A 12,287-nucleotide genomic window follows, 5' to 3' on the forward strand; every position below is an offset into this window, starting at 1 on the left:
TTGGGCTGCAAGGGGCCCCTTTTTCCACAAATTCTATGAAAACAATGTGAGAGGGCAATTACAAAAACTTGAGAAGACAGAATGTGAAGCAGCCATTCATAGTAACCAATCAACTTCCAACTTCAGCTATTTCAGTTAAGCTTTAAAAATGAAAGCAAGAAGCTGATTTGTTGCCATGCACTGCTCCAGATTCTGTCTACTACAGTTTTAGTAAATTCGCTCCCAGTGTTTTTGGTGGACTATTACATATGCTTTTTGTAGAAATGTCCGTATAAAAATAAAATTTTTATAGCTGGGAAAAAAATGTGTGAAATTTGGTTAGAGATCGCCATATGTTGGGGGGCATACTTTAGTAGTTATACTTTATTGTTTAGTAAGGGATTTGGACTTCTACCCCATTTACTTTAGATACTCTATAACATAAATATATAAAAATTCTGACAGTGAAAATAGGATTCCCTCACAATGTTTTTAGCAGGTATGATGTCACAGGAAGTGAGGCCCAGATACAGTTGTGCTCAAAAGTTTGCATACCCTGTGAGAAATTGTAAAATTTTGGCATTAATATTGAAAATATGACTGATCTTAGGATAACAATCACATGAAGCCATTTATTATCACGTAGATTTTTGGATCCTTTTTAAATCATAATGATAACAGAAATTACCCAAATGGCCTTTATAAAAAGAATTCATACCCTGGAATGTTTGGCCTTGGTAAAAAAAAAAATTGCAATAAGCATATATATTGATTAGTTTGCGCAAAAGTTGTAGTATCTACAAAATAGAGGTTAGATTTATGGCATTTTTATTATTTATTTTTTTACTAATAATGACAGCGATCTGCGATTTTTATCGGTACTGCGACATTATGGCGGACACATCAGACACTTTTGACACATTTTTTGGGACCATTGGCATTTATACAGCGATTAGTGCTATAAAAATGCACTGATTACTGTGTAAATGTCACTGGCAGGGAAGTGGTTAACGCTAGGGAGCGATCAAGGGGTAAACTGTGTTGCCTAGTGTGTGTTCTAACTGAAGGGGATAGGACTCACTATAGGAGATGACTAATCGTGGTTCCCAGCTCATAGGAACTCACAATCTGCATCTCCTCTCCTCTCAGAACAGGGATGTGTTTGTTTACACACACACACACGTCCCTGTTCGTCCTCTCGTGCACGCACCCGCTATCCCGCTTAAAGGGACCGGCGTACAGATATGACGGTCCGCGGGAACGAGCCTACCTGCCTCAGTATAATGACGGCGGCAGGTCAGCAAGTGGTTAATGTATCTGTTTTTTTCTCATTGTTTTCTTTTGAGATACATAAATAAATAAATAAATAAAAACATTTCTGTTAAAAAAAATAATAATAAAGGTTTAGTTCTCAGTCATCGGATATCACACTGTCGGTGCCAATAGAAAGTATACTGTGACATTTGACCCCCCTGGCGGTATTCCCGAGTCTGGCTCGGGGTAAGATTTCATTACCAAAAGCGGTATCCCCGAGCCAGACTCGGGATCGCCTCGCAGCAGCCACAGACAAAGTTACTTACCTTGTCCCTGGATCCTGCAAAGCCTCCCCGCTGTGTGAGCGAGCGGCGTCCTCACTCGATTCACACAGTGTCCCTGTGTGCCGCCGATCTCCGTTCCCTGCGACGTTACGACGCACGGGGGCGGAGAACGGCGCCAAATTCAAAAAAGTAAATAAACACAATACATACAGTATACTGTAATCTTATAGATTACAGTACTGTATGTAAAAAATACACACCCCCTTGTCCCTAGTGGTCTGCCCAGTGTCCTGCATGTACTTTTATATAATAAAAACTGTTCTTTCTGCCTGCAAACTGTAGATTGTCCATAGCAACCAAAAGTGTCCCTTTATGTCAAAAATGGTTTTAGAGCAGCTAGAAAACAGTGATAATAAATTGTAATCTCTTGCAGAATTGTGCAATAGCGATTTGTGGGGAAATTCGTCATAAAAAAATAAAAGTAATGACAGCGACAATTCTGCACCTGAGCAAATTTCAGTGATTTTGAGTTGCTTACATTATTGAATAGTTTTTATTATAGTTATATTATTATTTGTTATAATTATTTAAAATTATTTATTATATTATAATTTATGATTTTGTTTTTCAAATTTTTTCATACCCGGGATGCCTACTAGACTCTTGTTTGGACACATTTAAGTGAGTTATTCCTAAGAATTAGAGGCCTACAATGTAAAACGCCAAATTTCCTTCCAAAATAATGGTACCGCTTTCAGCACCTAAAATCTGAAATAATCATACCGCCAAGGAGGTTAATAATCAAAACACTTCTGGGTGGTTTGATTCATCTACCAAAAAATAAAATATTAGTTTTGGGTGGACTGGTCCATTAACACATAAAAGAAAAAGTGTCATTCTGCCTTTCATCTGATAGTTTGTTATATTTGTTATATTGTTTATATTATTTGTGTTCTTTATACTTACATCTTTGTTTTTTTTTATTAATTAAAGCCTCTATGTAATAAGAATAAAAAAAAGCTGCTGTCAAAAAAGACAAATGGGAAAAAAAACTATTAAAGAGTAGCTGTAGTATTTAAATGTATGTGAAAGAGATGTGCCTAATTTACCTACTCTTATTAATGTGTGTTAGCCAGCCATCGATTGATCTGCTTGGGTACAACCAGCCTGTAGGATTTTTTACATGCGATTACTTCTGGCAGCTGTAGCCACTTGTAGTAATCATTGTGTGCCCTCCTGCACCAAAGCGCTGCCGGAAACATTCTCCCATCAACAATGACTGTGTTGATGGGGGGATCAAGAAATTTTCTTTCCTTCCACCTATGGCGGAAGAAAAGAAAATGAAATGGTTTATGGGCTGGTTTAATATTTGTTTGTATAGTTTGTAATGACATATGCACATGGGGGACTTCATTGCATATACAGCCTCTGCTTCCTGTAAAGCAGGCCATAGACAAGTCGAAAATTTAACAAAAATTCTTGTTGATCGTCAGGTCGTTCAGTTTTCACATCATTAGTGTGCCAGCGGAAACGGATTTTTTTTTTAGAAAGACAAAACAAACAATGGCATAATCCTAGGCACCATTTTAGTTTTTTGACTGGGGCTGTCGTTTGTCGTTGTTTTTTTATATTCCAGGGATACTGAAGTTGATACCTAAGTTCTGAGGTCATATGGAGAAATCATACTATAACTAGTAGTAGTTGGTCACATTGAACTGGACTTACTTTGCCTTAAAGAATTCCAGTTGACTATGGCTAATGACTACTAACTACAGTATACAGAGGGCTAGATTCAGGTAGCCGGGCGCATTGTTACGGCGGCGTAGCGTATCGTATTTACGCTACGCCGCCGTAAATCAGAGAGACAAGTGCTGTATTCACAAAGCACTTGCCTCCTAAGTTTCGGCGGCGTAGCGTAAATGGGGGCGGTGTAAGCGCGCTTAATTAAAATGAGGATGAGGGGGCATGTTTTATGTAAATGGGTGGTGACCCGACGTGATTGACGTTTTTTACGAACGGCGTCGTCCGTGTACATATCCCAGTGTGCATTGCTCCAAAGTACGCCGCAAGGACATATTGGTTTCGACGTGAGCGTAAATTACGTCCAGCCCTATTCGCGAACGACTTACGCAAACAACGTAAAAAATTCAAAATTTGACGCGGGAACGACGTCCATACTTAACATTGCATACGCCTCATAGAAGCAGGAGCAACGTTACGCCGGAAAAGCCTTACGCAAACGACGTAAAAAAATTACGCCGGGCGCACGTACATTTGTGAATCGGCGTATCTAGGTCATTTGCATATTCTACGCCAAAAACGACGGAAGCGCCACCTAGCGGCCAGCGTAAATATGCACCCTAAGATACGACGGCGTAAGAGACTTACGCCAGTCAGATCTTAGCCTAATTTCGGCGTATCTTGCTTTCTGAATACAGAAAGAAGATACGCTGGCGCAGCTTTGAATTTACGCAGCGTAGCTATAGATACGCCGGCGTAAATTCTTGCTGAATCCGGCCCAGAGTGTTTTTTTCACTCAATATAAGGTGAATTTTAGGAGTAGATCCACTTTAAGCAGATGTTCATGTATCATGAAGCCAAAACATAAGTGAGGTATTCATCTTAACATTGATACATTTGACCTTATTACATTGGAAAATAATACTAATCAGTTAAGTAAGGAATTTTAATGTCAGAGACGAGACATAAACACAGTAAGAATGGTTACTAAATGTACCGATCCTGCTTAAAGAAATGTTCTCCAAGCAGCTGTAGTTCCTAATCATATTTCCAACAACATGGTGATCTACCAGATTTTAGACTAGTGTAAATGACCATATGTTTTGTAATGTTTGTTAGACTACATAAAAGAAATGGATTATGTAACAGGTGAAAAAGTTAATGTGACAAAGTTTGGAATCTGCTTGCACTTTTTAAGAGCCATAAAACTAATTAGCTTTAACGCTATGTCTACCGAATTTGTAAGTTTATCTTTACCATAAAGCACGCTATGCTGTCCCATATGGGTAAAGTTGAATAGTGTGCTAAACCTACCTACCTATAAGTTTCTTTAAACCCTCTGCAGCATGTGATGGCTCCATTCCAAGTTATTGTAGGGATAGGGCAGCCATTGAGACCAGCGCCCCCTAGTGCTACTGGAGAGACCTGTTCTTTTGGGCCACACATGTGTAAGGTGTACTCTCTCTTGTCACCTCGTTCACTATTCCAATGCTTTTGAGATTGTAAATAATTAAAAACCTTTTTTTTTATAAATAACAATTTTGTAAATGCTGCATTTACCTTTTCGTATTAGACCCCTCTCTCTTCTGTGCAACTCACCCCCCTTGCTTCAGTTGGGGGTGCAGGTGCACACAAATTCTTCCCCCATACCCAACGGCGGGTCTACTGTAAAAGTCCCAGATTACTGCATTGCAGGTAATGTTGGGCCAAGAAAAAAAAAGAAACTGGACAGGGAGTTGGGCAGGTTCCTTTACTCACCAATGGCTTTGTGTCCCCTCCACCTCCATCACACCAATTGCTATAGTCACAGGATATGGGAGAGGTATTTGTGCATGCTGTGGTGGCTCCATGGTAGCCAGCTAATAAGAAGAGCCACTGCAGAAACTGAAGCCAGGGGGGAGAAAAATTATAAAAGATAAATCACAGGAAGTCTGAGATAGTCACCAAAATGCACAAATCAAGGGGAAGTGTAGATGGGTATTTAAGGTGGTTCTAAAGGCAGAAGGCTTTTTATCTTAATGCATTAAGGTAAAAAACCTCTTGGGTGCTGCTCCACCCCCAGCCCCCTTATACTTACCTGAGCCCCATCTCGATCCAGCAATGTGCATAAGAACAGCGGCTCTCTAGGGTCTCTCTCTGCTCATTGGCTCACACAGCCAGTGAGCCAATGAGGAGAGAGCATGACGAGGGCGGGGCCGAGCCATGCTCTTTGTGTAAATGGTCAATGTCCATTCACAGGAGCATGGCTTGGGAGAGAGCCTGCTCAAGTGTCAACATAACAAGAGGCTTGTATTGGGGGCACTCGGCAGAGAGAGGGACCAGAACCGCTGGTGGGGAACCCAAAAAGAAGAGGAACGGGCTGCTCTGTGCTAAACTATTGCACAGAACAGTTAAGTATAACATGTTTGTGTTTTTGTTAAAGCCTTTAGAATTACTTTGACTGGTAAAACAGCAAGAAATGTGCATGTATTCCAGAGATATGTATGGCAATTCTTTCTTTTTTGTCATGACATTCCCTTTAGGATATTAGACTCATTAAATCTTCTGCCACATTCAGATGATATTTTTTGTGGGGGGGTCTGAAGGCTGGTGAAGAAACCTAGTTTTGGGACTGAAGGCTGGTGAAGAAACCTGTTCGGGTGAGGACATCATTGGATCCTTGGGCAGATGAGTCTCTGTTTATTAAGTCGGAAGCTACAGTTTTTGTAGGTGTTAACTATTAATTTTCACATACCCATTTGTAGCTCCTGTTTAAGTGTGTGTATCCCAAGATTGCTTCAGAAAATGTGGTTGTCTAATTAAGCAAAGCAAAAAAGGCATTCTGCTCGGATAACTGGCAAAAGAAAAACATGGGCAGAGCAGCACAGAGAACACAACAGAAGTTGCCCATCACACTTACCATCTGACCAGCACAAAAAGGAAATCCAAGCTGTTTAAAAAATAAGGAATATAAACAGATTTTTTTGCGAACATTTGCAAATATACTGTATATAAAGGCACCTGTGCAATGGGAATGAGTTAATTTGAGTTTGATTCATGAACAGTATTATGATTCTTACTTGAAGTTCACACACTTTGCGGTGAACCCTACTGAAGTCTACAGGGGGTTAATCCTATTTAAATTATAGGCAAAACATTTTTTCTAGCGTTGCACTTTGACCAAAGATACCCCCTAAACTTTCATGTTAAAGCGGAGGTCCACACAAAAATGGAACCTCCGCTGTCCAGATTCCTCCCCCCCTCTGGTGTCACATTTGGCACCTTTCAGGGGGGAGGGGGGTGCAGATACCTGTCTAAGACAGGTATTTGCACCCACTTTAGGGCATAGACCCCTGCATTATCTGCAGGAGTGTATGCCACGTCCAGCGCCCCCCACTGTCTTTTGGGAGACACACGGGTCCCAGAAGACAGCAGGGACCAGTGGCATTGCGCAGCGAGAGTAGCGCATGTAGGGTGCTGCCGCTGACATCGCAAAATGTCAGCGGCATCACCCGAGAGCCGAGCGACAGCGCTGGACAGGTAAGTATCCTTATTTTAAAAGTCAGCAGCTGCAGTATTTGTAGCTGCTGACTTTTTTTAAAAAAAAACATTTCGACAGACCTCCGTTTTAAAAACTGTACCAAAATAAACACTTAGGGGTTGATTTACTAAAGGCAAATACACTGTGCACTTCACAAAGGGCAACCGCAACTGCTCTTGCAGAGTGCACAGCCTTTAGACTCTGTTGGACAAAACAAAATGTTCCCCGTTTTTAGTTCAGTAACTCAAGCCGAAAAAAAACGAACGTGTTCTGGATGGTATGAGAAAACTGATCTTCGAAAGCACTATCTCTGATGTAATCCACTAAAATACTCAGATTTGCTCCATTCATCAACTACATTTTGCTGCCACCTACTGGTGAAACATTGGATCTTGTGAAATTGTTCAATCAAAGGATTTGAATACTCACTGGCTACATATATTGCAATAAAGATCATTATCACACACACTTTTGTATTTTCCAGCTCTGTATATAGTTGCCTCATTTTTGCACACAAATAATATTATGTGGAGTAGGTAGCTGAAAAAGAAAATAATGCTTCGTACAGGCCATCGTAGTAGTAGGCAAATACGGTAGGCTATCCTGCTTGCAGCTGAATTTTCACTTTGCAAGGTAATATTCCCTTAGCTTAGTGACTGTGGTGAAAGTTTGCTTTGCAAAGAATATCGAATCACATGCAAGAAAAAAGAAGACATTATTTTTGCTCACACATGATTGGATGATGAAAGTCAGCAGAGATTCATCACTTTCCAAAGCTAAAGAAAAATTCCCTTCCAAAGGGAACAGCCTGTTTTTGATAAATCAACCACCTAGACTCCAATGGTTGCATTTGCTGTAAAACAAAGCAGAGAAAACTGACCCCTCTAGCAGATACTGTATACATAGGTGTGCGCAGACCATGGCATTAGGGTGTGCACCCAAAGCTCAAACACACATGAGTGTATCTGTATGTGTATATATATATATATCTCAGTAGAGCAGTGGACGGTGTCAGTAGGGAAGAGATTGATGTCAGTAGTTTATTTTTATTATTTTTTTATCATAACTGTTTTTACAATTTTTCTATTTTTTAAAATTGTATTTAATAATAATATATTATTTATTTTTTATCATAACTTTTAAAAAAAATCTATTTTTTACAATGTATTTATTAATAATAAAAATAATAATAATAATATATTATTATTAATTATCATAACTTTTTTTACAATTTTTCTATTTTTTACAATTGTATTTTATAATAATAATATATTATTATTATTTTTATTATTATTATTATTATTATAAATTTATTTTTTATCATAACTTTTTTTTTAAAAAATTAAAAAAATTAAAATGTTATTTAATAATAATATATATTTATTATTATTCATTATCATAACTTTTTTTTTACAATTTTTCTATTTTTTTTACAATTTATTTAATAATATATTATTATTATTTTTATTTTATACATTTTTAGGAGCTCCATTAGGGGGGCTTTGGTGAGATATCAGAGGTCTAAACAGGCCCCTGATATTTCACTTTTAAGACAGAGATTCCCAAGTCCCTACTCCTGCAGCCAAACAGCAGGGGGAATCTGTGCAGCACAGTGTGATTAAGGTGTGCCCAGGCACACCTGGCACACCCTGTGCGCACGCCTATGACTGTATATATTAATATACTGTATATAGTTGCAATTTGTCCCTGCAGTCCTTAATACCACAGTTCTACTTTTTGTCCCAGTGCTTTCCCTCTTCATTCATATTTCATTCAGCTATGCTCATGGCAGCTACATATCAATGAGAAGGTGAGAATCTACACAAGAAAATAAGAATATTCACTTCAATTATCCATTCATTTGAAGAGCATCTGCACATGATTGGGTATTAAAAGTGAACAGAAGATTGTGCATGGTTATATATAATTGCATGATTGAAGTGTATATTCCCACAATTCCTTGAGTGAAGATTCTCAATTTCTTCGGTAGATCAGCCTCAATATACAGGCATACCCTGCTTTAGGTATCCCCACTTTAAGTACACTTGCGAGTACGGACACAGTGGCGTCTATGGAAAATCTTGGTCAGCTTGACATGGCACTGCTGTCTGTTTTTAACATTGGCGTCTATGGGAATACTTTGCCAGCTTAACATGGCACTACTCCCTGTTTATGCGATTTTGGGGTCGGCCAGCTTGCCTAGGTAATTAGTTATGCCTGTAAATGACTATTGCAATGCAATACATGCATTGACAAGTGAAAAAAAGGTATTGCTTCACTTTTAAGTACATTTTTGTTTTACATACATGCTTTGGTCCCATTGTATACTTAAACGTGGGGTATGCCTGTATAGGCATTCAAGCATAATTGCCCATAGGACAGCAAGGAAGAGGCACATTGGAGGAGATTTACTAAAAAGGGTGCACACAGAATCTGGTGCAGCTGTGCATAGTAACCAATGAGCTTCCAGGTTTTATTGTTAAAGCTTAACTGAACAAGCTGAAGTTAGAAGCTCATTGATTACTATGCACAGCTGCACCAGATTCTCATTTTCAGAACAAGGTGCATTAATAGCAGCCTTCGTACTTTCTCTGTATAAGTCTTCTTTAATAATAGTTGTCCTATATCTACAATTGAAAGTGCTTAATTGTGGAAAAAAATGGTAACATGCTGACCACACAGGTGTGATTACTAGTTTGTAATTAAAAACAGTGGGATACCAAGAGGGGTGTTCCTACCTTGAGGCAAGTTGAGGTGGATGCCCCAGGGGCACTCATGGAGGGCTATCACTGAGGCTGGAGTGTCCGCGTGAATATGCACCTGGTAAAGAGGAACCTATTAGGATAGACATGGTGGAATAACTTTTGCTGACTTGTTTGTGAAGGTGGTGTTATATTTATCTTTCATCCACTACTTGAATAGATGTTGACCTGAAATAGGTGTGTTGGTATCAGTTGACTTAACACCTCTCTGACTGCATGCTTGTTTCAGAGCAGTGACTCACTAAGGTGTAAAATAATGTTAAAGATAACAGACCCATTGCATACACCTTCAAAAAACAAGTCAGCACTGACAGCTCCCATATTTCTGTCCTAGCAGGTTCCCTTTTAATAGAAAGACTGAAAATAACTTCTCAGTCAAATTGACTTGTATAAGGTTTTCTTATCGTGCTGCTAATATTTGAAGACAGTGCAGGTTCTTACTGATCTTCAGAACAATCTTTGAGGCATCTTTCCCGTAAAGAGGTCATGAGAGATATGTGGGCATCGCCATTGCATGCTTCATTCTCAAGCCTCGTACACACGACCAGTTTTCCTGTCGGGAAAACTGCCATGTTCTCTTTTTTCCTGCTGCGATTCATGGCGGTCTTTTTCCCATCAGTTTCCCTATGGGAAACACTGCGGTGGAGCATACACACGGCCGGAATTCCCGGCCAAAGCTCTCACCGCAGTTTTTTCCACAAGGAAATCCTCTGGTGTGTACAGGGGGAAAGTTACCAAGCAGGTTCTCAGTTTTATCCCCGGGATTCCCAGCTGACTATTTACCGCCGGGAATCCCGGTCGTGTGTACAGGGCTTCAGAATGCTAGACTTGGAACAAGTATGAAGAACTAAAAGTCAGTGAAATGTCTGAGCCACTTATATGAATACTTGTTCTGAGTCAGTGAGGCAATGAATTGAGAAAAAAGGTCAAAAAGGTAAAATGAAATGAGAGCCAGGCAACTCTTGTTATCAGAAGGTGGGGTCAGCAATGCCAGCTTTCACATTCCTTATAAAAGATTTCCATTAAAGTATATGGACACCCAATCACTAAAATATCATATCATCGTTTACATGTTCATGTCATTTTAATGGTCATTTTTATTCATTTTAAATCCGCAGTTTTCATTAAAATAATACTTGGTGATCCTGCCATGAAAGTCTCTTCCTGTTGTAGGATGACAAAGTCCTGTCCCTGTCTCCCAATTGCTTTTCACTTCTGCATTGTTATCCTAATATATATGCTTTTGGTGGAAACTAAAAGTGGGCTTCTCAATATATATTATTCAGGCATGGTACACTGTTGTCACTACCAGTAAAGGCTCATTCAAATGGGCGCCGAGACTTGTCCAGGATTAGTGTTGAGCAGAATATGCCATATTCGATTTCGCGATATATCTCGAATATATATTCGAATATTCGAGATATATTCGCTAAATTCGAATATTCGTGATATTTTATCGAAAGTAAATGATTGCGATTTTTCGCTATTGCGAATGCGAAAATAATTGCGATTTTTTGATAACTGCGGTAGGAGCACTCTGATTGGCTCAGAATATTCGTGATATTTTATCGAAATATCGCAACATGCGAATGCGATATTTATTGCGCAATTTCGAGAAATGCTGGAGGAGCGCTCTGATTGGCTCAGAATATTCGTGATATTTTATCGAAATATCGCAACATGCGAATGCGATATTTATTGCGCAATTTCGAGAAATGCTGTAGGAGCACTCTGATTGGCTCAGAATATTCGTGATATTTTACAATACAAAATAATTGCGAATATTCGGCAAATGCGGAAGGAGCACTCTGATTGGCTCAGAATATTCTTGATATTTTACAATACAAAATAATTGCGAATATTCGGCAAATGCAGAAGGAGCACTCTGATTGGCTCAGAATATTCTTGATATTTTACAATACAAAATAATTGCGAATATTCGGCAAATGCAGAAGGAGCACTCTGATTGGCTCAGAATATTCTTGATATTTTACAATACAAAATAATTGCGAATATTCGGCAAATGCGGAAGGAGCACTCTGATTGGCTCAGAATATTCTTGATATTTTACAATAGAAAATAAAAAGTGTTTTGCATTGGTGGTGATTCTTTACTCTATCCATCTGTCACAGCCGTTTGTCAATCAAACACCTTGAAGATTGAACACGTTCATGCTGCATGCTTTGGACTTTTTTTCACTTCACATATCAAAGACATTTTTATGAAAGATTATTTTTCTATTATTGGGACTATATTTCTTTATATATTTGTTTCACTGTGTATTTCACAAGTTATTTGCGCTTGCTTATTTTATAATTTGCCCACATGTCTTGTCACTAGACATATTTTTTATTCTTGTAGAGCGACTCCATTTTCTGTCTTGTATTAATTTATGTTGTATAACATTTTTGAGTTGCTGCTGTATTCTCCCCTTTTTTAAGGTATGCGCAATTTTTTCCTTCTTACAAAAAATAATAATATCAAACATACAAATATTCATAACATACACATACACATACACAAAGCCCCCCCCTTTTGCATCAGAGACAATCAGAGTTCTCCTACCACAGTTATCGAAAATTCGCAATCATTTTCGCATTCGCAATAGCGAAAAATCGCAATTTTTTTTTTTTCAATTTGGCAACATAATAGGATCGCCTCAGCTTAGCTACTCGGCCCAGGGTCTCTAATCATACCAGCAATGCTTTTAGACGTCGATAGGATGTGATCTGTTTTAAAAATCAAATT

Source organism: Rana temporaria, chromosome 4, assembly GCF_905171775.1.
Source record: "Rana temporaria chromosome 4, aRanTem1.1, whole genome shotgun sequence".
Taxonomy (NCBI): Eukaryota; Metazoa; Chordata; class Amphibia; order Anura; family Ranidae; genus Rana; species Rana temporaria.